This window comes from Callospermophilus lateralis, chromosome 6 (assembly GCF_048772815.1).
Source record: "Callospermophilus lateralis isolate mCalLat2 chromosome 6, mCalLat2.hap1, whole genome shotgun sequence".
Lineage (NCBI taxonomy): Eukaryota > Metazoa > Chordata > Mammalia > Rodentia > Sciuridae > Callospermophilus > Callospermophilus lateralis.
In genome coordinates, this window is record NC_135310.1 from 84,276,362 (window position 1) to 84,300,653 (window position 24,292).

The window sequence follows — 24,292 nt, forward strand, 5'->3', positions numbered from 1 at the left end:
GCATTTAATAAGTAGTGACTTTAGTTCAAGGGGAAAGGTTGCCTTTCCCTTAATTAAACTATTGCTTTTTAAGTCCTGATGGCATCTGGTGCCAGGCTGTACATTCTATACCCCAATAGACTTTTCCAACCCGGAAGGGCTCTTTTCCAAGCCTCCCTGATGACAGGCCTATAAGCAACCAGTTGACTCCTGCAGTGCTAACTCAAATGATCATAATGCTGCCCAAGACTCAGCAGGACAGAAGGAAAGGCAAGAAATTTACCACAGAAATTTTAAAAAAACCCTCAAGCCATGTCAAAAATGAGAGGACTGAATTACATTTTAGAAAGGATTCAGTCACAAATAGAAAAGCTTTAGGAATCATGCACAAAAACACAGGGTAACTTTTACCTGTAAACAGCTTGTGCTCACCCCCATCAGAACTATTGTACAAAAATAGACACAGTAGATAGATTCCAGGGAGCAAAAATCCTGAAGAGTTACTCAATATCCTACGCTGAAAGAACTATACCACCATTTTTGCATTAAAGTCTTTGCTCCAAACTCAGAATTGGTTCAATACTAACCTTCTGTCAATCCTAACAGTTTCTCAGACCTTAGCCTCTCCATGATCTCCCCTCTCTGGCTGTCTCAGAACTTGGGAGTCTTTCTACATCCATGTGAAAACTCAACCATCTCAATCAGCCTGAGCTCCATGGTGTGGCCTTCAATAAATTATTTAGGCTCTCTGAGCCTTTGTTTTCCCATCTGTGAGATGATAACAATAATGTACCTCCCTCATAACATTCTTGTGAGCACTAAACGTAAAACATCCAGTACATAGTAAACATTCCTTAAATACAGTATAGGTCATACCGCTCACTCCATCCCACCTCAGGGAACTCCATGCCTGAAATAGGAACATGCTTGTAATCCCGGCAGCTTGGGGGACTGAGGCAGGAGGATAGCGAGTTCAGAGCCAACTTAGCAATAGTGAGATGCTAAGCAATTCAGTGAGCTGTCTATTAATAAAATACAAAATAGGGCTAGGGATGTAGCTCAGTGGTTGAATATCCCTGAGTTCAATCCCCAGTACCAAAAAAAAAAAAGAAAGAAAGAAAGAGAAAACTATATATTCTCTGACTTCTTTGGATGCCATAGTTATAAAGCATATAAAATTATCTTTCATTTAATGAATGAATTCTATATTCCATACAATAGACTAAGTGTTTTTCACACCTTATCTCACTTAAATTCTTGAAAAGAAATCTTGGGCTATATTAATAGAAATTTAGCATCCAAACAAGATGGACCATAGTAGGACTGGATTTGCACTACTAAGATCATATCCAGAATACTGGAGTTCATTCAGGGAGTCATATTTGGGAGAAATGATGACAGAAGTGAGCAGAGTACTGTATAAAACTTAGAAACATGCTGCACTAGACACTGAATCTATGATAGTGTATCAGAAAACTCACACTGGTGGTCATGAAATATTTGTATTCTGGATGGTCCTTAAAGCAAAATAAGAATTGTGGTTGGAAGGTAAAGGGAAGAATATTTCAGTTCACCATAAGAAAAATTTTACAATAATTAAAAACACTAAAAAGCTGTCTGAACTTTCTTATGCATATGAGTGTTCCCTGTCCCTGCAGCTGCTCAAGCAGAAGGTCAAAACCACTTGTCAAAATATCAGACACAAAGCCCAGACAAGAAATGAGAATTGGGACTATGTGGTCTTGAGGCCCATTCTGGCTTTGTAATTCCATGTGTGAAAAGGAGTGGGAAGAGTGTTTTAAATCCAACAGAAGATACAAACTGCACTTGCTTAAAGTAATTTATATAGCACATTAACACAACCATGCCACCCTCACAGTGACTTAATAAATGGTGTCTAAAAAAATGTTTCCAACACATCAAAATAATCTGTTTCAAGTAACAAATTGAAATTATGGTTTAAAGCCAACCTACAAGATTAAACACTTGTTGGTCTTGTAGACAGTCAATTCATCATCATTTGTGACAACCATTATAGAGGCTTCTCTTTCTCTCACTCTCTTCTCTTTCCCTACTATAGTTCACAAGCCACCCACCATCATCTTCTGCCAGCAAAACCACTATTGTGAGCTTTATAACTGTATCATCTTACTTGATATTTCCATTTAGATACCCAACAGATATTTCAAAACATTTCTACAACTGGGCTCCTAATAGCCAGCTCCTACCCACAGTCAACCCAGTCTCCTTCTAATTTTCCTAGTCAGTAAACTACAGTGTCATTTCAACTTTATTTAATCTAGAAGCTTTCGACTCATCCATGAAAGATCCTTTTTCTTATAACCCACATCATGCGTGTAACCCAGAACTAATTCTTAAAAACCTTGCTCCAACCAGTCTCTCCATGGCTTCAAACCATACTCTAGTCTGTTCCCACCTCATTTTACTTCTGAATTTCTACAAACTCTTAGAACCAGTCTGCCTTGCCCTAAATTTTATATCTTAGTTGTAATGTCTGTGTTCCAATAGTTTTTCTTTTGATTATTTTATATTTCTATGTAGGCAGTCAAATTGTTTTCAGTATCATTTGCTTTATGCTTTTCAACTTTTATACGTCTTTTTTCCATCTCTTGATTATTGTTATATAATATTGAATACCATTTATCACAGAAGATATTTTTTGGTGGTCTTTTAACAGCTGAAAGTGGAAAAATAGGCTTCATGTATGGAAAGAAAAATCTCTCTGTTATAAGATATATAAAATATTTTATTAATATTTATTTATTAAATTTATACATTTTAAAATATAGTTTCACTTAATATCTTAAGATCAATTGAAAGATCTCATTTTATTTCTGAACTTTAGGCCAAAAATAGAAGCTTTTACTTACTTTTACTTACTCTATTAATAATGTAAAGCAACTCATAAATTTAACAGATTAGATTCTTTTAAAGCATTTAACACCACTACCATACATAATTAATCAAATTCTTTCTGATAATTCAAATCATAATTACTCAATATACCTGACTCTTTCAAATATGTTAAACACAAAAAGGCATATTACAAATTGAACAAATAAATTTTTCTTATATCTTCACTCTTGTAAATTTTACTTTACTTGCTACTTTTACTTTAATAAGTTGAACTTCATAGCAAATTTCTAAAATCTTGAAAAGACAAGAACAGAACCTTCTGAGTAAAATCAAACACATACATTTTATCCCTCTTAAAACTGCAATTAAGGGACTTGATTTTTTTTAAGTAAAGGAATACACTCACAAATATCCTGCCCCACACCTTAGTCTTGATAGAAAATTTTTCTTAAAAGAGATAACACACAGGTTCTTTGAACTGAGAGATATTGAAAACAGCTTAAGGCATGCACACAAGGGAAAATAAAGACCATACTTATAATATTAATGATTATTAATACAGAAACACCAGTGGTCTTCCTTCACTGAGCTCTATGAAGTCTGACATCCAGACTTTTACCCTCCTAGGCATCTGACCAGCCCAAGAGGTTGGGTAGGAGTTACCTTAAGAAATGATGTATCCGAAAGCAATAATACGAAATTTTTTATCCCACAGGATATTTAGCAATATCTGGAGACATTTTTGGTTCATAGCTGAATAGGGTGCTACTAGCATCTAACAGATAGAGGTCAAGGATAGTGCTCTATTTCCTGTAAGGCACAAGAAAGTCCCCCCTAACAAAGAATTTCCTAGCCCCAAATCTCAACTGTGCTGAAGTTGAGAGACCCTATCCTAAAAAGAAGCTAGAAATTGATAAATCCTGAAAATTCACTCAAAGTTTCTTGGAGTGAGTTTTTATTCCCCAATTCTTGAGCAGGAAATAAAGAATTACCAAACATCTGAGGAAAACATTTAACCTGGAAGATAAGAAAACAGCATATGGAAGATAAAGAAGAAAAACCTGAGCCATTGAAGAGAGAGCTAATTTCAAAAAAATGTGTCATTCAGGGATGGAGCAAGATGGCAGCTGAGTAAGCTATTCCAGCAATTCCAGCAGTAGACTCTCTTCAGAACAATTAACACACCAAAACACTTTTGCAAGAGCTAAGGAAAGCAAGCAAGAGACCACAGTATAATGGTTTTAGCATAATAATTAGAAAAATCTAATTGAAGAAGGCAGAAAGGAAAAGATTGCCATATCACCACTCACCCAACTCCAAGTAACAGAGCATAGAAAGAGGCACTTTCTTTTTCCTCAAACAAATTTCACAGGCCTGCCACTGTGAAACCAGTCCTGGGCAAAGCCTGACTCCAGCTAAGGAGACTGAGCCTCTGGATTTGTGTTAGCCTGGTGGCCAAGAGACTACCTCCACTGCCACCTCCCAACTTGGAGGATGCATAGCATATAGAAACTCCACCACTGGTAAGTAGGACAAGAACAAAAGCACAGAACTTTGCTGTGGAACTCAGCACCAGCCCCTATTGTAAAACCCAAAACCTGACTTCCCCAATTATCCCTATCCCCTGGTACAGTGTCTGTCGATGGAGCCTCTGGGCCCCCAAGGGACTGATCACCCCATCATTCCCCCAATCACAGGAAGCACAACATAAAGACAGTGATTTTCTACTTAGGAGAATAAGAGAGAGGTAAATACCAAGTCACTGCATAGGAACCTGGGTCCAGTCTCTTCATGGTGAGTCCCAGAGCCAGGGAGAATCCCACGGTGCCTAACCACAGGCCACTGATTATAGGTGAGGTATCCAGACCTGCCCCCGCCCCAGAATAAAGGAGGGATAACATACTCTTTTTAGCCTCCCCAAGTTCATTCTGAACAACACACTAATGCTAGATTTGGGACAAATCTGGGTTTGACATACCCTCTAGTGTTGAAACAGTAACAATTCACTAACAGTAGACTCGGGGGAAAAAAAAAGAAGATTTAAGGCACCATCTAGTGCTGAAATAACAGAAGTGACCACAGGCTCAAAGAAAATAAGTAGCCTGCTTAGAATTTCTGGAAAGACAGACACAGACTAAGCCAGAATTCTAAAGAGTTGAATAAATACTTAATGCTTCAATACGCCATCTAGCATCAAGAACTTTCAGGGAATCATGACCTCACCTATTGCACAAAATGAGGCACCAGAAATCAACCATATAGCAAGCAATATATGCAAACTCTTGGACGGAGAATTCAAAACAGTTGTTTTAAGAAAATTTATGAGCTTCAAGAAAACACAGGAATGATTCAATACTCTATTAAATTTAAGAGATTAAAGTAACTTAAAAAATCCTTGAGCTGAAAAGTATATCAAGCAAAATTTTAAATGCAATAGAAACATCCAAAGCAAAACAGATCAAACAGAAGAATTACTGAGCTCAAAAAGGTTATTGGAAAATACATGGTCAGAGGAGAAAAAGGGGGAAAAATGAAGTGGAATGAAGAAAGGATGAGGAAATGTTGGGATGACATTAAAAGAGCAAATATTCAAATTACTGAGGGGCCTTCAGAATGCCAAAGGGATAGAAAGCTGATTTAAAAAGATAACACTGAAATCTTCCCAAACCCAGAGATACAAATATTCATATCAACAGTTTAAACTTAACAATATCTACTCCAAAACAAATTGTAAACAATCTCTCAAATGTTAAAAACAGGATTCACAAAGCGGCAAGAAAAAAGAAACAAATAACCTATAAGGATATTCCAATTTGCCTGAGAGCCTCCTTCTCAGTATAAACCTTCAGGCCAGGAAATACTAGAGTGAGATTTTCACAGTGTTAAAAGAAAAAAAAATTCCCAGCCAGGAATTCTGTACTCAGTAAAGGTACCCTGTAGAAATGAAAAGAGATAGACATTCCCAACAAAAGCTGAGCAAATTTATTATTACCTGACATGTTGTATAAGAAATGTTCAAGGGGATTCTTTAAATTGAAAAAAAAACCTGGAAGATACAAACACTGGAAGATACAAACACTGGACGAAATAAAATGCACTGGTAAAGTAAACAGAAAATTCATAATGTTCTAATATATAAACATCATATACAAATTACTCATTTGTAGCGTGAAAACTGAAACAAAATGATATAATAAATACATTAATACATTAAGAGATAGGTAATACAGAAATATATAAAATAGAACATCAAAAATATAAAATGTGGGTAGAAACATAAAAGTATAGAGTTGTTTATGTGTGCTTTTTCTTTTTTGTTTCTTTTTTGTTTCTTTTTCTATCTTTATCATTAATGTTAAGTTGGTATCATTTCAAACTAGCTTGTTATAATCAAAAATGTTATTTGTTTTCTGAAAGAGAAGATGCTGACTCTATAAAACTATAGAAAATTTAATAAAAATAGATGCTACAAATTAAATTCATATACCAAGAATGAAATAAAAAATCAATAAATGATTGAAAGATGAAATTGCAGAGATCTCCTATAAAGTCAGTAATAGGATAAAGAAATAAAACCAGAGAGAAAAGGAAAAAATAATATTTGTACATGAAGTATATTTAGATAATATGTATTCAAATAGGAGAGAAGAAAAATAGAAGAAAAACCAACAAAGAGTGTTACAGAAATTTTAACAGAATGAAAGAAAATGAGTTTCCACGTTTGGGGGTTATACCAAATACCCAACTTAATGAATTTAAATAACAACTCCAAGAGCTAGAAGTTAGCAGAAAATGATCTCAAATGATGTGTTAATTTACATGGTGCTATGGTGTAGATATGTTTCAGTGTGTCCACTAAGCGTTCATGTACTGGAGTTTAATCTCCATTGTGAAGTATGAAAAGGGTGAAAACTTGATCTAACTATGTTGGTTACATGTGTGGGACTTTGTGAGGTGATTAGGATTGGATAAATTCATCAGTGTGAAGACTTCATAACTGAATACTAGTTCAGTATTAAAATAATAGGCTAGATCACACACACACATACACACACACACACACACACACACACACACAGAGTCCCTTGCTATATGCTACCCAGCATCACCTCAAGAATCTGTCAGCAAGAAGGCCATCACCAGATGTGACCTAAATCTTAAATAAGTAGACTTCTTTTCTTCATGAAATTACCCAATCTTGGGTATTTCATTATAGCAACAAAGCATGGATTACTATAGTTGGTTTTTCTTAGGAAATGACTATAAAATCTGAATATTGTATCTTCCTTTCCAATGTCCATACCCCACTTCTTTTAAAGTGTCTCCATTAATTTTAATATTTAGGAAAAACATTTTTGATACTGAATCTTTTAATAAATAAGTTTCTTTATAGACCTCATTTGCTAAAAGTTTTTAATAATAATTCGGTATTGAATCTTATCTAAAGATTTTTTCTGTGAAGCAACTAAAATAAACCTATGATTTTCTTCTTTAGATCAATAATTGAAAGTTATAATGATAGATTTCTTGTATGGAACATCTTTGCCTTTGTAGGATAACCATCACTCAATATTTGTACATAAATTAAATTTGTACACTACTAAATTTGCTTAGCTAATACTAAATTTAAGCTTTTTGCAACTGCCTTTATAAAAGTTAATTTTCTGTTCTTGTGTTGCCTGTATCTGATTTTACCATCAAGATTATACTAGCTCCATATAATAAGAGGGCAACTTTGTTCTTTTTCATTTTCTGGAAGAACTTATAAAATTAAGAGAAATCATTGGATTGGGGTTGTGGCTCAGCAATAGAGTGCTCACCTAGCACGTGCAAGGCTCTGGGTTCAATCTTCAGTACCACATGAAAATAAAGAAATAAAATAAAGATATACATAAAAAAGAGAGAGAGAGAGAGAAATCAGTTGAGCCATGAAAATTTGGTAGGAATGTCCCTTAAAAAGACATCCAGACTATGGGCTGGGGATGTGGCTCAAGCAGTACTGCGCACTCCTGGCATGCACAGGGCGCTGGGTTTGATCCTCAGCACCACATAAAAATAAAAAAATAAATAAAGAAATTATGTCCACTGAAAACTAAAAAATAAATATTAAAAAAATTTCTCTCTCTCAAAAAAAAAAAAAAAAACAAAAACAAAAAAAACATCTAGACTAATATTGGGGAGTAAGGAACATTTGTACTGGAATTAGTATCTAATTAACTAAATGGTGGAGTCAGATTTTTCATTATTAGAATAAAATATTATAAAAAACTGAAGGGAGAATGTCAGAATGATCCATGTGGCAGTAAGTTAGAATTGAGGACATCAATACGAACTCATGTTTAGCTTGATACAGATATAAATGAAAAGTATACATAACTATTCACAGTTGTGCGCACACACACACACACACACACATACTGTCAGCTAAGATGACCTAGAAACAATGATAACTCAGTAGCAAAGAACGCAGTACCCAGGTCATTCTTATCAATATCATCATCCTCCAGTAGAAGGAATCGGGGCTCCTTTGAGAAATAGCTGACCCTCAAAGAGGGAAAGAACATATATAAAAATGAGTTTGGAACACCTTGAAGTGCCAAAAAAATAAGAAAGTGCAAAAAAATGAATTTCTAAAGACATGTACTTATACAGTGACAGCTGTATATCAAAGAGAAACGGGGGCCAAATGAAAGAGCTCCCAGTAGTCAAAGCTAGCACAATTTAAACAGCAAAATTAAGTGACATTAAATTACAATAAATCTCCATGAATTCATACTGTGTCATTAAATTATTGGAAAAGTAAGTAAATAAATAAATGAGAGCAAAGAGTCAACTATCCCATGCAGAAATTTAAATCACTTATGAAGATACTCCTTCAAGAAGATAAAGCATAACTCCCCACTCCATAGGTGGAATCTCTGCATTGTGACTTCCTTCCAAAGAGTAATGAATGAAAAGAAGAGGAAAAGAATAAATATATAGAAGAAAAAAACTGAAAAATACTACCTCAGTCAGTTGTTCAGTATTAACATCACCAATGATAGATCATGTTGGGTATGCACTTTTAATACAATCTCATGACAATGGTACTTTAAGATCTGTGCTCTTCCTCCAAAATTCATACGTACCATCTAATCATGTGGAAAACATCAGGCAAAAATTAGCAAATACAATAAAGGGATAGGAAGAAATATTTGAGGGTAATAGATATATTTATGGCATTGATTGTGGTGATATTTCCTGGGTATACACATATACACTTACTTGCAAACTTACTAAGTTGTGTGTGTATGTGTATATATATATATATATATATATATATATATATATATATGCAAACTTACTAAGTTGTGTATATATATTTTGTGTGCCAATTATACTTCAACAGAGGAGTGTTTAAAAAATTAAACAGAATTCCATTGAGGGGTCAAATGACTTCAAATATCTATTCTTTTTCCTTTTCCCTCATGGGTAAAATTTTAGGTCATTAATCATCTCTACAAAATATTTGACCACTACTTCTCAAAATTCCTAAGGTCATCAAAAAAGGCAAAGTACGAGAAACTGTCGAAAGAGGCATCACAGAATATATTATATCTAAATATGATATGGTACAGTGAATCCTGAAATAGAAAAAGGCCATTAGGTAAGAACTAAGAAAATGTGTATAAAATGTGGACTTTAGTCAATAACAGTACATCAACATTGGTTCATTAGTTGAGAAAATGTACTATACTAACATAGCATGCATACTAACCTAAGTTTCCCAGTAGGGGACACTAAATGTGGAATACATAAGCACTCTTTATACTCTTAAATTTAATTTTCTGTAAATCTAAAATAATCCTTAAAAAATGAAAACAAAGGCTTATTAGAATACATAGGGAAATGTACCCTGTAACATACAATATACATTCTGAAATTATCATCCAGATTGAAAATATCCAGGTAGATTTTTAAAGTCAAAAATATGGGTAGAATCATTAAGAAGTAATTTCATTCATTCTTCTTCCCAAAGATAGTATTAAAAGTAATACTATTTTAATTTCCTCAAAAGAAGACACAAATAGTCTCTCAGTTCCTTATTATAATTTTCAATTCCTTACTATCCCTCCCAAAATTCTTCCTTACAATCTACTGAATGAAATTCATTGTTCTATAATTTAGGCTCATTATCCCTTTGGTTTTGAGTACATGTATGCAAATTTTGAGTACATGTTATGCAAACACTTGAAAATAATTATGAAAATGAACTTCAGTATTCAGGTCAACTAATGTCTGTTCTTTTACGTTTTCTCTGAAGGGTCATATTTTCTAACTCTTTAACTATATTTATGATTTCCTTAGAAGTTTTTTTTAGTGGAAGACTCAACAGTACAAAGGAACAAACTATTAAGCAGACTTGCAGCATCTTAATGACACTGCTAAACTTCATCATGCAGATTCCACCTTTTCTTAAGCCATACTCAGACTTTAGGAATTTAAAAGAAAATGCCAATACTTTGCTCTAAATATCAAAAATTGTATTCTGTCATTAAAATGGTATCTCTCTCAAAAAATACCACTGTTCGGACATCATTATAGCTTTTCCAAAATTAAGAAGTAATGTTTGTGTGACCTATGCGCACATGGTCAATAATTACCATACTTTGATAAGTAAAACAGAAATTCAACTTACAAAAATTCTGGTTTGTTTCTTTCTACGCATAGACTAACCTCTCTTTTTATGATTATGTTGAAAACTAGACATGTCTGACAGTAGATTACAAAATCTTAAGACTCTGACCAAGTAAATTATTCTGAAAAAAATTATTTTGACTTTCTAAATCACTTATTGTTGGTTTCTTTGTTCCTTATAAAGTTAACTTGACTTATTTATGTGTTAAACAACCAAAATTCTACAAATGTTCGGGAATAAAGTGCTAATATGCTATCTTTGAGACATCATCTATTCTAATTTCTATATATCTTTCACACTTAAATTTTAATAACTCATTTGTAACTAATATGCTCCTCAAATCAAACTTATCTTACTACTAAGAACTAACAATATAATGAAATTCACAAAAACTTGATTTTTTAAATCAGTTCATTATTGTATTGTTCAGGGATTTGTCCTAACATGAAAGCACCAAATCCATGATTTCAAATAGTCATTTTTTTCCTCATCAATTCTTTACTACCTTAAATGTCAACATTTTGACCCCTTCATTTATGTGGGACTAAGATATCCTTTAGCCAAATATGAAGAAAATCCCCTGTTTATTTTCTTTCTTATTTTCTGTTTCAGATTCTCCTCTCCCAGAAGGTTCCCTCTGTACCAGATATACTTTGCCCCAACTACATTCCTTAGCTTTTGCAACCCTCACACAGGCCAAGAGCTTTTTACTGCAAGCACCTGTAACTCTGCTGAGCAATATCTTGAACTGAAGAAGCATTGTTTCATTGGACAGACTAACAGTCCTGGGAAGTTAATGTATTCAGAAGCAGCTCCTTATTGATAGTGAGTATATAACCCAGGCTTGCTTGTCCCTTGGTGGGACAACTCAGGTATGTTTACATAGCACTTAAGAAATCCCCATTGTCATTGGGCTTTATTTGCCCACAATGGCAATCTGCTCTTTAATGCACTTATTGGCTTCCTTTCCTTTGTATTAGTCAGGACTCCCCAAACAAATATAACACTAGGAGAGAGGGAGAAAGACAGGGGCAGGGGGAGTGATCTTTTTTTTTTTTTTTTTGTGAGGAATACTGGAGCTTGAAAACAGGGGCATTTTACTACAGACTTACATTCCCAACCCTTTTCATGTTTTTATTTTGAGACAGGATCTTACAAAGGTGCTTATATCCTCACTAACTTGCTAAGGCTGACCTCAAACTTTAGATCCTCCTACTTCAGCCACTTAAGTCACTGGGCTTACAGGTGTGTGCCACCAAGCCTCCACAGATTTAAAGACCTATTACAGGACATGTCTGGCATGATTATGGAGACCAAGAAATCCCATGATCTGCCATCTGCAAGCTGATGATATAATTCAGTCCTTGTCTTAAGGCCTGAGGATGGGGAAGCAGGGTAAAGGGAAAACCTGGTGGCATTAGTCTCAATCCAAGTTCAAAGACCCAAAAATCAGGAGCACCAAAATCTGAGGGCAGGAGAAGACTGATGTCCCAGCTCAAATAGAAAACAAGGTGGTCTTCCCTCCATCTTTCCATTCTATTCAGAAACTACCACCTTCTTTAGTGAGGGAGACATCAATGTTTATAACAGCACAATTTGCAATAGCTAAACTATGGAACCAACCTAGATGCCCCTCATTAGATGAATGAATAAAGAAAATGTGCTATATATACACAATAGAATATTACTCAGCAATAAAAGAGAATAAAATCATGGCATTTGTAGGTAAATGGAGGAGTTAGAGAAGATGATAAAGCTAAGTGAAGTTAGCCAATCCCTAAAAACCATATGTGAAATGTTTGCTTTGATATAAGGAGGCTGATTCATAGTGGGATAGGGAGAGGGAGCATGGGAGGAATACACAAACTCTAGATAGGACAGAGGGGTGGGAGGGGAAAGGAGGGTGCATGGGGGTAAAAAAGATGGTGGAATGAGATGGACATCATTACCCTAAGTACATGTATGAAGACACGAATGGTGTGAATATACTCTGTATACAACCAGAGATAGGAAAAATTGTGTTCTATATGTATAATATGAATTGTAATGCATATACAACAAATTAAAATAAATAAATAAATAAAATTTAAAAAACAAATAAAATAAAATGTTCCCTGTCTGAAGGGTCCTAATACTGCAGAGTTAACAGACATGAAGGTGCTAAAGAAGCCAAAGAGATCACTATCCTGAACATGTTACTCTGTAAGCCAGAAATCATCCAAGACTTTCTTCTCTCTCTCTCCTTAGTGACATATGTATGCAGATCCAGGCTGCCATCTCATGTGCTTAACTAGTCACCTATAAAACAACACCATTGCAAAGTGGACTTGAAAGGCAGACTACAAGAGAAAGTCTATGTCAAAATAAGGTCATAAGAAAAACTAGTAATGGAGCTTCTTAAGTCCCTTTAAGAGCACACACCAAGTCTAAGTTTTTAACTGTAATTTATATTACTGTAAACTTGACAATTAGCAATAACAAGCATAATTTAATTACAATAACCAAAATATACTGAAGACAACTTTTCTTTTTTTCCCCACATATTTTTATTGGGCATTATAGTCGTACATAATTATGAGATATGTTGTTACATATTTATACATATACACAATATAACAATATAATTTGGCCAATATCACTCCCCTGCACTTCAAAGACAACTGTTCTGATAAAATGTTATGACCAATAATATTGTGACTAAGAAGGAAAAACCCCTAGCTAATTGGAATGGGAGAGAAGCTGACCACAGAAAGCTAGACCTGTACAAATTGTGCTCAGGCCCATTTCAAACCTGGCAGAGCCATTTTTCTTCCAACATGGTCAATGAATCATTTATTATATTATTAAAATAATATGTGATATGGCACAGTTTACAGCTGGAATGTGAACAAAACATTAAAATTGATGTCAATTCATGATTTCCAGATGTGTAAAAGACAAGAAACTAACCAGGGAAAAAAAGAAAAAATTTAATCCTGAGTATACAGGAAATCTTTCTCATTTTATTTTCACATAGCAAATGAGCATGACAGTAACTTACCCCTTTCCTCTATGTTATCCTTAATGTTTTATGGCAAGAGAGGGAAAAAGTCAATTAGTATTCTTATCACTTAAATGATGATTTATGATTTATTAAAATATTCATGAAGGAAAATCACACTTTGAAAAGCGTTTTGAATGAGCTAACCAACTATGAATGACGTGGGTCCATTTATCACGTTTCAAGAGCATAAGTATGCTACAAATGATATTTACTCAGAGGAAGACACTGAGCCTATATTGAATTTTAAAATAATTTCTCCAACAGAATATATGTCAGCTAGAAATTTAAACAAATGTTTATGACGCAGCATGATGAGGGAGATATATGTTCTTTTATCATTCTTTCTAGGCCACACCAAGTTGTGGGACTGAAAATTGGTGCAGCCAATATGGAAAGCAGTATTTTTTCCCCAGAAAACTTATCCTCACCCCAAGTCTGTAGAAGGTATCCCCATAAATGCTTCCATAATAGAAAAAGTTACAGCTCCTTTCTTAGTTCACCACAAGGTCCCATTTGCTTCTGGAATCTCCACTGGCCAACACACTCTGTGAAGTCCAAGTTCCTTATCCCTGCAATCTCCAGCATTTCCCAAAGCACCTGGCATTCAGTAGGTATTGTGCAAGTACTTGTTTAAGCAAAACATCTCTCGAGATTTATAGTCACATGTTCATTATTAACCTTTGACTCTCCACCTTGTAATCTTTGTTGAGATCAAGTGTTTTCAGGTTAGCAGGCAGTCACATTTATAAGCATGTTTGGGGGTCATTTCCTTATACTATTATTTAGTGCCATTAAGAAAGTCATAGTTTCAACTTTAGAGAAATTGCAGACATGAACAGATAAAGAAAAGGTAGCATTTACAGACAATGCAATAATATTTGGCCAAGAAAAAGAATAAAAGTCTGTCACTTGTGACAACATGGATGAGACTAGAGGATACTATCTATATTCATGAAATAAGCCAGATATGGAAAGACAAATACCACATGTGAAATAGGAAACAATTGATCTAAAAGTAGAGAGAATGGTGGGAACCAGGGGCTGGGCAGTGAGGGAGAACAGAGATTTTGGTCAAGGATTACAAAGTTTCGTTCATCTATGTGAAATAGTTTCAAGAGATCTATTTGCAACCTGATACTTGCAGTTAATAACAATAAAGTATGTGCTTTAAAAAATGCTAAGAGATTTTAAGGGTTCTCATAATGACAGTTATGTGAGGTAATGCAAGAGTAAGGTAACATGCTATAGCCATTACACAATGTATATATTCCAAAATACCATAAATATATGCAATTTTATGTCAATGTTTTGGGGGTTTTGTTTTGTTTTTTTGTTTTTTGTTTTTAAAGAGAGAGAATTTTTTAATATTTATTTTTTAGTTTTTGGTGGACACATTTTTATTTTATTTTTATGTGGTGCTGTGAATCAAACCCAATGCCCCGTGCATGCCACGTGAGTGCGCTACAGCTTGAGCCACATCACCAGCCTAATGTCAATGTTTTTAAAAGTAAAAAAAAATAAAAAATAAAATAAAAGACAAGTCACTGTGACACAGCTAAATCCTTAATTTCCTCATAGTGCTTCTGTTGGATAACTACCCTCACCCACCCTCAGAAAGCCAAAGCAATTGCAATCCTCATATTTCTCAGATACCACCCAAATACAGTATAACATTGACAATAATTTTTAAGGGGGGTGGAGGGAATATAAACAAACAACAGAAACAGAGAGCCAGGAGTGACTTTATTTGTCGGTAGAAGTCAAGAAGGCTTCTGAAAAGTAACATTTGAGCAGAGTCTTTATTTAAGTAGAAATTTTACTGACATGTAATCTACTCATATAAGCCCAGCATTTTGAAAGACACTAAACAGAAAAGAAGGGGAAATGGCATAGGATTTGGACAGACAAGAGTATCCAAAAACATTGCAATATATAACAGGTTGCTATGCTTGAACATGTAAGTAAGTAGTTTAGGATCACTGGAGCATAAAGTGTGAGAGAAATGATAACAAGAGATGAGTCCAGGGAAGCAGTCAGGGCTTCAGATGCTGCTAAGGTGCTGTTACTTATGCACAAAGAAGAAAAGCAAACCGATTCTGCAACATTTATTCCTGTAGAAAGAGCCTTGTGGCTGACTCGTGAAGAATGGATTTGAATGTAGTGAGAAAAGAGACAGGGGGCCAATTAAGTAGCTGTTGCAAAAGACCAAGGAGTGCTAATTAACCACGATATTACTTTCATCATGTGTCACTGCTCTCCTCTAATCAATATCAATAGTTAGAAGGTATTGATATTCCACATTGCTCTAGGGCAAATGGCTAACCCTAAGAAATGCAGAAATGGACTCCTATGCCAAAGGGATGGAAATCCTTGATTTTTCTCTTACATAACCCATTTTCCCCTTAAAGATGGTATTCAACATTACCTTTAAGATGTCAATCTATGGAATTGAGTTTCTGTTGTTCAAGGTAAGCCTATAGGACTCACTCCATCTCCAACACCCTTACTTTGCAGTACCACTAAAGTATATGGAACAGAACAAGATACTGTTCTAGTTACATTCTTTCAGTCAAAAAGATTTAAAATTTGCTCAGTCACAAGAGACAATTCAACTAGAACTGATTTAACAAGAGAAATTCAGTAAGGATTTGCATAATCTCCCTTGTAGTGCCTAAGAACAAGAAACCCTTGCTTTGGGGACAATTTGAAGTCCCATTATTGTACCTGGGGATAACATTTTATGGCTAAGATGATGATTAACAAATGTAAAATTTTCATCTCATTCCTTAAAAAAATATAAACTGGGGGCTGGGGATGTGGCTCAAGTGGTAGCATGCTCACCTGGCATGCATGAGGCACTGGGTTAGATACTCAGCACCACATAAAAATAAGGATATTAAAAAAAGATTTTATATATTACTGGCAACTTATGTGTGCTATCATAACAAGTTTTCAATCATTTGGAATTTAACTTGTTTGAAATTTTTGGTGATATATATTTGAGTTGCAGCTTGAAGGTCATCCACTCTAACTTTCTGTTAATTGACAATTATTAATAATTATGGGTCACATATTGTACAACATGGAAACTATTGTTAACAACAAAGTATTGAATTTTTGAAAAATGGTAAAAGATATTAAGTGTTCTCACCTAAAAAAGTCTGACATGAATGCATGTGATAATAATATGATATATTCCATTCCATAATGTGTATATGCATATACACATATCACAACACCATTTTGTATATGATAAACATATACAATGTTTGTTAGTCAACTTATTTTTTTTAATTTTAAAAAGCAAAAAACTATAGGCTATAATTCTAAGAGCTTTGAAGTTTCAAAGACCCTAGCACCTTCTTTCTGCCCTGGATCATTTGAATCTGGTAAAACAAGAAAAGCAAATCAATGTTTCCTTAAACTACAAATTAGTGAACAAGCAATACATGATAGGCTACCAATTAATAATTTACCAAATCATTAAATTTAGATAACTATTATGTTTGGAAAAGAATGAGAGACAAAGAGATGGAGAGATTCATTTAAATGAGTTGGCATCTACAAGAACATACACTGTAAAAAAGGAGAGTCTCTTAAATAAATGGTGGTGGCAAAACTTGAGACCAAATCACTCCCGCTTGCCACTTATAAAAATCAACTCTGAAAGGATCAAAGACCTAAGTAAGACCTAAAACTATGAAACTGTTAGAAGAAACTATAGGACAAACCCTTTAAGACATTGATATAGGCAAAGATTTTGGGAGCAAAATCACAGAAGCACAGCAAAAAAAATTAAAAATGGACAAGTGGGAATGAAAGAAGATGGCAGACTAGAGGAAGGATGCCCTTCCTAGCAATTCCTTTGCACCAGATCTAAAAAACAGGATGACTTCTCCTCCAAGAAGTGGATAACTAAGGGAATTAATTGAAATAATACTGAACTGCAAAAGAAACCATAGAGAGACTTAACTGCAAAAGAAACCATATTATTTGAATATAATACAGCCAAGAATATATTAGAGATGCACTGGCTTAGCTGCTGGCAGCAGCGGTGGCTGCTGAGGGGAGCATGGAGCCAGGCAGAGAGGACATTATGGTGGATAAAATTTTTTGTTTGTTTGTTTAATTGGCTTAGGGGAACTGGTGGAATAGAGAGGGAGACTGATTTTATGAACCCAGAGTTAGTGAATGAAGAGGTTCAATAAAAACCAACCCAAATCTGCTCAGTCCATGGGTGGATAGTTCACTGGGAAACAGGAATTGACAGCATGGAAACCAGCTGCCACCTATAAGCACTGTGTGGCAGGAAGCAAAGACAAAAGATCTAGAACTCAAAGGAAGTTGCCAGAAATCTTTATTATGATCCCCAGAATGTGCCTGAACCAATGACTGAAATAGGCACAAAGAAAATTGTAGCTGGAGCAGTATGTAGCCTCTAATATGGAGGAGAGAGAACTTCTTTTGTTTCTGGTGCCCTCTAAGAGGTATTGGGAAGATGCCTATGATGGCCACACAGGAGTTTCTGTACTCCAGGGCATTCACCTGGTATTTTAAATGCATAGAGGCCAGTATGCAACCTGTGCATGTTTAGACCCTATAGCCTAAAATTAGATTTTACCAGAGACCCCAGAGATTCAGACGTCCAGCAGAGACCAATATCTCCCAGCAAGAGGGAGCATGAATCAAATTCCAAATATCCACCAACAGAGTCCCAGAGGTCAGCAAAAACAAACCCAAACTACTAGAACTTCCATTTGAATTCTACACCTCCCTGATGTAGAAATAGACAATATGTCAGCACTCCCTACCCTATCCTACCTTATATTAGAAGACTGGAAACTAAGGGACACTACAATGAGCTTTGGCTCCACGCCACAATAAATGGCAGCTGAGGGAGGATTACAAGATGTTGAACTGATCAACCCTCAGCCTTGATCCAAGGGTTATAGAGCCAAAAAAAATTTGAAAATCCATCCCTGCCAACAACTTTGACTACATCAGCAGAAATAAGGTCTTTATTTCTCAGTAAGATATTTTCCCCTTTTTCTTCTCTTTTCCCTTTGTATTCTCATTCTTTACTCTTCTTTTTTAAAATTCTACCTTTTAAAATAATACTTCAAGTGTTATTCATCGTATTTTAATTTTTTTTTTTTTTTTACTCTTGTTCATTCAGCGAGATTTTGTGTATATGGTGCAGGTATGGGTGTATAAGTGTTCTCACTACACAGATTTTTTATAAAAGGTATAAATTCATATATTTTTACTCTCAATTTGATTTCTTTCTCTTGCATGTGTTCATTATCTAGCCTTGGTTTGAATTACGTGGGTATAATTATACATGGGTTTGAGCCATTTTGACCTTAAGTTTGTTTGGGCAGGGAGTTGTTTTGTTTTGGTTTTGTATCTTTGTCTTCTTATTTTGTATTCTTGGTCCACTTATTGCCCTTCTTACTCTCTTTCCCCAATAATTAGCCACATTTTCCTGTTTTTTCTTCCTCTCTTCCTTTTTTAAACTAATTTCAGTTAACTTTGTACTACGCATTCTTTAAATCTGACATCTGCTGTCTATTGCCTTTCTACCATATTTCCTCTTCACTTAAAAAACTATAACACCACTATCTAATAGAATTGTACAGATTATGTAATTCACAACTTATTTGTGTTGTTTTAATTATTAATGCAGTGGATGGTGTAGCAGACACTGCTGTCTGATGCCTGATCTAGTTCAGTTTTTTATTGTTAGTGCTGATGTTAAATTCAAATTATTCTACTATTCCTATATAAGTGGCAAGTAAACACTAAACATTCATTTTAAGGCTGTATACCTGTTGCTGACTTTATTGGTATTCCTGGCTCCAAGCCTCCTTTCTCCTAACGGGGCTGGAAAGTGATTGGGACACTTCAGATTTACAGACTAGAGATTCTGCTGCTGAGCAATACTCAGAACTCAACGAAGAAACAGGGAATCTCACCTCACACATAATCTAGCATGACCTTAACCTCAACATTACTTCAACACATACAGCAGGGAGACGGAAAGGCCAAAGCAACCACTATACCCCATGGAAGAACAAACACAGGGGATCCTCAGGTCCCACCACTGGGCATTTTCTCATACATCAAAAATAGAGAGAAGTCTCAAACACACAAAAAGATAACTATACACAAAATGACACACATACATAAGAGGAAGGGGACTTCATCTCAATGGATGCATAAGCTCAAGAACTCTGAAAACATGAGTAAACAGGCAAAAATGGTCTCCCCCCAAAATTCATCATCCCCCAACAAAAAAAACCCACAGATATTGAAGTAGATGAAATTCCAAAGGAAAATTTAAAAATTGATTATAAAATATTTAATAGACTAAAAGAAGATTTAAGGAACAAATTAAGAATGCAAATACAAGAAATGAAAAACCATTTCAATAAAGAAATAGAGATAATGAAAAAAATCCATAACTCCTGGAAATGCGTAAATTTAAAATTCACTTAGAAAGTTTACCAACATGCACTACAATAACATTGCATATAAAATAGAATTTCAGGCCTTGAAGATAGAAATTTTAGCCTTGAAGACAGAGTATATGAACTTGAATGCTCAGTATGCATTAAGGGAAAAAAATAAAAGATGATGATAAGAATATACAAGGACTCTGGGACAGCATCAAGAGAATAAACCTGAGAGTCACTGGGAGAGAAGAAAACATGGAGATACAGGCTACAGGCATTAAGAACATTTTCAATGATCCATATACAAGAGGTATACAGGAACAGAACCTCTCCAAAATACATAAGAATCAAAATGCCTAACATAGAAAATAAGGAAAGAATACTGAAAGCTACAAGAGAAAAACATCATGTCACATTTAGAGGCAAGCCAATAAGGCTCACTTCTAACTTCTCAACTCAGACCTTAAGATCAAGGAGAGTCTGGACTCAAACACCTCTCGTGTTCTCGGATAGGCAGAGTTAATAGTGTCAAAATGGACAATCAACCAAAAGCAATATGTAATAACCAATCAAAATTCCAATAACATTCTTCACAAAACTAGTAAAAAAAGGAAGAATAAGAATAGCAAAAGAAATTCTGAGCAAGAAAAGCAATTCAGGAGGCATCACAATACCTGATCTGAAATTATACTACAGAGTTATAACAAAATAGTATGGCATTGGCAGCAAAATAGATATGAAGACAAATAAAATAGAATAAAAGATAAAAGAGAAAAATCCACATACTTACAGCCATCTGGTCCTTGACAAAAGTGCCAAAAATATGCATTGGTGAAAAGATAGCCTTTAAAACAAATGGTGCTGAGAAAATTGGGCATTTGTGTGTAGAATAATGAAACTAGACATCTATCTCTCATCCTGCACAAAATTCAAAGTCAAGTGGACCCAAGGTTTAGAAATTAGACCAGAACTTTGCAACTGCTAGAAGAAAACAGGGTCAATATTCCATCATATTGGTGCAGGCACTGCCTTCCTCAAAAAGACCCCTAAGCTCAAGAGATAAAATCAAGAATTAATAAGTGCAAAGCCATCAAATCAAGAAGCTTCTGCACAGCAAATGAAATGATTAAGAGCATGAAGAAAAAAAACTAAAGAATGGGAGAAAATCCTGCTGGATGCTCCTGTGACTATATGAAGAGCTCAAAAAATATAACACCCAAAAAACAAATAACCTAATCAATAAATGGGCAAAATAACTAAACAGATATTTCTCAAAAGAAGAAGTACAACAAAAAACAGATGAAAAAATGTTCAACATCTTTAGCAATTAGGGAAATACAAATCAAACATACACTAAGATTTCATCTCACTTCAATCAGAATGGCAGTTATCAAGAATACAAATAATAATAAATTCTGGTGAAGATGCGGAGATAAAGATACACTCATACATTGCTTGTGGGACACACTCTGCAAAGAATTATGGAGAATCCTAAAAAAAAAAAAAAAAAAAAAACTAGGAATGGAACCACATATATCACCCAGTTATCCCATTCCTTGGTATTTATCCAAAAGAACTAAGTCAACATAATATAGAGATATAGCCACATCAATGTTTACAGCAGTGCAATTCAAAATACCCAAATTATAGATGCCTCAATAGATGAATGCATCAAGGAAATGTGGTATATATACACAATATAGTTTTATTCAGCCATAAAGAAGAATGAAATTATTCATTTTCTGGTAAACAGACAGAAAAGGAAAACATCATGCTAAGTGAAATAAGACAGATTCTTAAAATAAAGGGCGAAATGTTTTCTCTCATATGTGGAAGCTAGAGTAAAATAAGGGAAAGAAGGCAGAGGGCAGAATGGATTAGATATCACAAAGATATAGGGAAAAATCAGTAGAATCAAAGAAGGAGATCCAGAGGAAGGGAGAAAGGATGGGAAAGGGGAGGAAATTAATTTAACAAAAGCATGTTATGTATATATATAAAAATATATCACAGGTAATTTCACCTTTACATATAAATAAAAAGAACCAGTAAAAAAATAAATGAGTAAAAGGAAGATCAGTAGAGTAGAGAAAGGAGAATAGGGGCAGGGAGAAGGGGAAGGGAAAGGTGGGGAATGGAAACTGAAATGGAGTATATCCAAGTTCATGCATGTATAATTTTATCAAAATGAACCCAAATTCTATATATAACTATAATGGGATTTCATCTAAGTGAGAAGCTTCTGCATAGCAAAGGAGACAATCAATGTAGTGAAGAGATGACCTTCAGTACAGGAGAAAATATTTGCAACTCTTAATCTGACAAGGAATTAATATTCAGAATATATACAGAACTCAAACAACAACAAAAAAATTCAATTGAAGAATAAATGTTCTGAGTAGACATTTCTCAAAAGAAAACATACAAGTGACCAACAGGTATTTGAAAAATGCTCTTTATTGTTAATTATCAGAAAAATGCAAATATAAACAAAAATGAGCTATCACTTTGCCAGAATTACAATGGTTATTATCAAAAAGGCAAAAAAACTTTAAAATTCTGGTGAGAATATGGGGGGGAAAGGAACTCCTATACACCATTAAAATATAAAAGAGTACAGCCACTATGGAAAACTTATGATCAAACAATACCACTATTAGATATGTATCAAAAATTATGTTGCTATATCAAGGAAATATCTGCATTCCCATGTTTATTACAACATTATTCTTAATAGTAAAGATCTGAAATCAACCAAGGTTTCCACTAATGGTTGAATGAATAAAGAAACTGAAGTATATATACATAATGGAATATTATTCAACTATGAAGAATAATTAAATTCTGTCTTTTGCAACAGATGGATAGAACTGGGGGACCTCATGTTAAGTGAAATAATCCAGTTATGGAAAGATAAATACTGCAGGTTCTCACAAATATGTGAAAGCTTTAAAAAAATGTTCTTATAGAATAAGAGAATGGAATAGTGGTCACTAGACACTAAGAAGCTGGCAAGAGATTGGGGAGAGTTTTGAAAATTGTACCAAAATACAATTGATAGGAGGAGTTAATTTTGGTGTTCAATAACCCTGTAGGGTAACTACTCTATAGCAACTTATGATATATTTCAAAATAACAAGAAGAATCCAAAGATTTCCAACACAAAGAATTGATGAATGTTGGAAATAGCAATACTAATCATCCTGATTTGATCATTACACATTATATACATGCATGAAACTATCATACTGTACCCCATAAATATGTATAAATATTATGTGTAAATTTAAAAGAAGTAAAGAATAAATAAATAAAATTTTTAAGTAGCCAAGTTCAGAAGTGAGGGAAAGGAGTTATATAATAAACTCTGATTTGCCATTTTAATATCCAAAAGTCATAACCAATGTTTTTTTAAATCCTCCAAATAAAATCCTAATTTTCAGCTTCTGTCTAAAGATCATTGGCTGCTTACAATATATTTGTGGCTCACAGGTGTCAAGTGTACTATTCATACTGAGTGATTACTCTCTGGTGACAGCCTGGGTTGTCAGGCTTCAAATTCAGCCTGTCCTCCTGATCCCACCGGGCCTTGATCCACATTCACAAAATGTGCTTCATCTGCCCACTTCTCTCCATCTGGCTTCCTTTGATTCCCCATAAAGCAATTACAGCATCATGCTTGAGAAAAAAAAAATTGATTGATCTAAATATAACAATTCTAAGTCCCAGAGCTACAATTTTAGTTAAAAGAATACAACCAATGTCTCTACCAAAAAACCAACTCATACAAAATGCATGCCTCAAAAAAAAAATTTTCTAGCACTAGTTGATGGATCACACAATTAAGCAATACCTCTTACAATAAAATTAAAGTATTGCACATATAGAGGAACCGCACATTAACTGACAGAATATTAAAGCCATATTCTTAAGTTTTTTCATGGTTTCTACTGCCACATTGTTATATTTAATATCTTAGAGCTTATCTCTATAGCTTGCTACTCTCTGTCTCTTTTTTCTTACAATTTTAAAATTATAATTACTGTGGCATCTCATTAGTTCTTTATTCTACTTTATTACTCTGCAGCAGATAGCCTCTCATGAGATTTTTTTCCTGTGCTTCAAAATGATAAATATCTTTATCCTCATGCACATACCATAGTAAAAAAGTTATTCAGGTCTCTATGAGCTATGTAACGTTGGATTGGGGGAAAAGTTTGTATATATATTATTATCACTCCTTTTGAAAAATTTTAACAT